The sequence below is a fragment of the Pteropus medius genome, unplaced genomic scaffold (assembly GCF_902729225.1).
Source record: "Pteropus medius unplaced genomic scaffold, Ma_sr-lr_union100, whole genome shotgun sequence".
Lineage (NCBI taxonomy): Eukaryota > Metazoa > Chordata > Mammalia > Chiroptera > Pteropodidae > Pteropus > Pteropus medius.
Window position 1 is genome coordinate 286,460 of NW_024354504.1, and position 3,845 is coordinate 290,304.

A 3,845-nucleotide genomic window follows, 5' to 3' on the forward strand; every position below is an offset into this window, starting at 1 on the left:
CATGTAATGTTACAGCACAGTTTTTTAAAGCTGCCTTTTAATAGCAGCGTGTGACTCTGTAAGCGCCCCGAGGCACTCTCCCCCTGCCAGCTTTCACTCCTCCGAGTTCTGAAGGGCGTCTGACGCTAACAAGATTCCTCCAGACCCCCGCTCGGCACAGCAGGCCTGCCGCTGAGGAATCTGTGTTCTCAGTTAACGAGCCGGTTTGTGTTTGAGGCTTAAAAGTGGCCAGATTCGTTATTAAAATAGAATGTGTACTTTAAGTCACATTGGGGAAATGTGGGATAAGTCTGGGGGGGCTGGGACGCTTCTCCTTGAACTCAGAGGAGTTGGCTCTATTCTGGTCATTATGGTAGAAGCATTAAGTCCAGCCTGTAGCTGTGACTTCAGTTTGCGTGTTATTTATTTCAGTGTTAATGCCATCAAGTCACTGAAATGCCCCACCCGCCCTCCTAGGTGGACTGCACCTTCTCGGGGACCTTGTCAGCACCGAAAAAGACATTTGCTTAGTGCCTCTTTCTCTCATCAGTTTATCTTGGTCACATGGACAGGGACAGAGATTTTCTTCATTCCATTAATTAACTAATTGACGTGTAACTTATAGCTAACGCCGCCTTTATCCAAGGGTTGAAAGAGCTTAGGTTTCTGGGGTGGTTTTCCTCGTCTTAGAATTTGGGTGAAATGATCAGTGGGTGTCGGCTGCCGGCCGCGTGGGCCAGGAGGTGGGTGCCCCTCCCCCCGGACGTGCAGCCTGACGGAGTGTGCCCCCGAGTCTGCCGGCGGAACGGGCTGGGCAGCCTGGACGTGCTGACAATGTGTGCTCCCAGCTCCGGAGGCCAGAGGTCCAATCCCAGGTGTGGGCAGGGCCGCCTCCCGCTGGTGGCTCGGGAATAATGTGTGTGGGGGGTAGGGGCGGGGAGCGCGCAGAGAAGTAAAATGTTAGTAAAGCTTCAGTTGGGACTGCCATGTGCTGACCAGCCCTGCGCCAGGCCGGGAGGACACCGCGGAACAGAGGAAGATTTCTGCTGGATCGATGACAGCCCACGCCCCACACCTGGAAGGGGAAACTGGGACCAGGAGTCATTCCCTATGGCTAAAACCCCGGGAACCCAAGGATTCAAGGCTGGGGACCGCCAGCAGGCCTTCCACTCAACACATCTCCCTTCCTATTCAGGCGACAAACTCTTCCCCTTCCTCACTCCGTGTCCATGACAAAGGAAACGGGAACGAAAGAGGGACATGTAAAACGAATTCCCTGAACACTCAGGAGCCCGCTCAGTGCCCGTCTTCGCCTCTACTGTCTCCGACCCTCTGAGTCCCTCTCACTGGCCCCCACTCGCTCCTTCTCCGTCTCTCTTGGTCCCTCACACTCTGCCCGGAGGAGACTGCGCTCTGCGGAGTGTGGCCCCTTCTCTAATAAACTTTCCTTAGGACTCTGGTGTTGGCGCGTGTGTTGAATTCTTTCTTCATCTCTCCCGAAGGGCCCTGTCCTCTCGGCGCAGGGCTTGGTGGCCCTGCCACGCGGGAAAGTGCCCCATCCTGCGTCGGGCAGGGTCCTCGGTGGGGGGCGGAGGCCTTGGCTGTCCCCGTTTGCAGCAGCATCGCGTGGTGTCTGCCTCCCTCCCCGGCGCCCTCCCCGTCTCTGTCTTGTCTGCCATCAGGGCGATGGTCACTGGATTAAAGTCCCCCGACTCCAGTCTAGCCTCCCCCACCTCGATGACACTGGCAAAGACCCTGCGTCCACAGGGCCACATTCGCAGGTGTGGGCATTAGGACTTGGACACATCTCTTTGGGGACCATTGACCACAAGAGGAATGACAAGAGACACTGCCCTGTAACCGAGGTGCCCGCTCAGGAGGTGCCGCCTGGGCCACAGGAACGGGAAAGTGCGGTTCTGGACACTGGGTGGGATGGAAAGACGCCATCTGGGGGCACGGGAATGGCGGGTGCGCTGCCTGCGCGCCCTGCCTCAGCGCCCGTCCGCCACCTTCTCTGCCTTCGCTGCGGCCACCTTCGCAGCTACGGCCTCAGGGCGCCGCTTCCTCCTTCAGGCTGACGCGTTTCCGCCGGCCTCGGCAGCACAAAGCGGTGGCTTCTGCAGCCACGACCGCTTGGGATCCGCCGAACCCTCCTGACGGTTTATTTTCTAAGTTTCGTGGGTGTTCGCAGCAACGATCCAGCTTTGTGTAAGTGGACTAATACCTCATTGCAACTTTGTTTCCAACTGTTCATTTGCATTCCGCTGTATAATTATGTTTTTATGCATATTGTTTTTCAACTACAAAAACTTTTAAGAATATTCCAGGCAGTTTGACTACTCAGACACAGCAGCACGATCGTCACGGTGACAGCTGTTCTCAGAAGCTGACTGTGAGAAGTCCATCGCAGGCTGGTGGCTGTCGCTCTAGCACCCACTCTGCCCAATGGTCCCCGGTGTTTAACACACTACGGCTGGCCTCTTGTTACCATGGCAACCCCCTAGGGAACTGGCAGGGTCACAGCCCCTGCTCTTGCCACCTCGGGGCACTGGCTGCCTTCACATCAGCCCCACGAGTCTCTCTACTGGTCCAGAACAGGAAGAGAAGGCTCATGGGCTTTCCCACGCTCGGAGATGGTCACTGGTTCATCTCACTTATTTTCAAGACACTCTAGATACATAAAATATAATTATAAATACAGGGGCGAAATGACAGTGAATTCCCACCTCTACTTCAAGTGATGATCGGCTCATTCTCACCGAATGAGTGGGCCCGAGGCGTCCGGGGCATCTCATCCTGGTCACTTAGGGTGTCGGCTGTTGTCCTGGTGCCACAGAGAGAGACAAAGCCCCTGGGGGGGGGGAATGGTGCTGTGGGCGTGGGCGTCCGAAGCCCGCTGACCATCAGCAACAATCGGCGGGTGACCATTCTGAGCTTCTGATAAGCAGGTAAGTCTCTGAGGCCGAGGCCTGAGCAGAGGCTGCTGGCGGGGCGTGGGCAGGGTCCCTGCGGCCGACCTGCCCCCAGTGTGGGGTCACGGTCTGACGCACACGGGCCCTCCGTCCTGACATCTCCTGTGCGTTGGGCTTGGACAAGTTTGTCAGTTTTCTTCACACAGAGTGTTTTGTCCTTCGGGAAAGGTTGTCACGTGATTCTGTGGTGACACCCTGCTCTGTGAGTTGGCTCTGCTGCCACAGCAAGACCCCGTGGACGGCGGCTTAAACAACAGATCCACCACCTCACTGTCCCCAGGGCCGGACGCCCACGGCCGCGTGTCAGCAGGCTGGCTGCTCTCCGCCGGCGTCCTCACGTGGTGGCCCTCCGTGCACCTGTGTCCCCATCTCCTCTCACAGGGACACCAGTCGGACTGGATCAGAGCCACCCGCGTGAGCTCGCTCTGCCTGAATCAAAGGCCAGACCTCCCAATGCCATCGAGTCTGAGGCAGCGGGGGTGGGGACCGCAACACATAAATTTAGGGGAGACACACCTCAGCCCATTACGACCGCCCAAGGGGAAGCTCCGCACAGAGCCGAGGACTCGGCTCACTTCACGTCCTCCTTTCTAATTCGGTGGTGTTTGGAGAGAGGAAAGAAAATGGACTTCAGATCGGAGAAAACGGTTTGCCGCCGAATCAGCTCCCCGCGGCCGCAGGACCTGGGCATCGCCATCTTTCCAGTTCTCCGAGCCCGGTTTCCTCACCTTGGGGCGTGGATGGACTGGTCTGGGGTTTGTGATGACGAGACCATGGCGGGCGGGGCACAGGCGGCGGGCGTGGCCGATGCCTTCTCTCCTTCCCAGGCAAGAAGCTCGGCCACCTCCACGTGGCGGACGACGGGTTCCGGCCGTGTGGAGAGGAGAGGCGGTG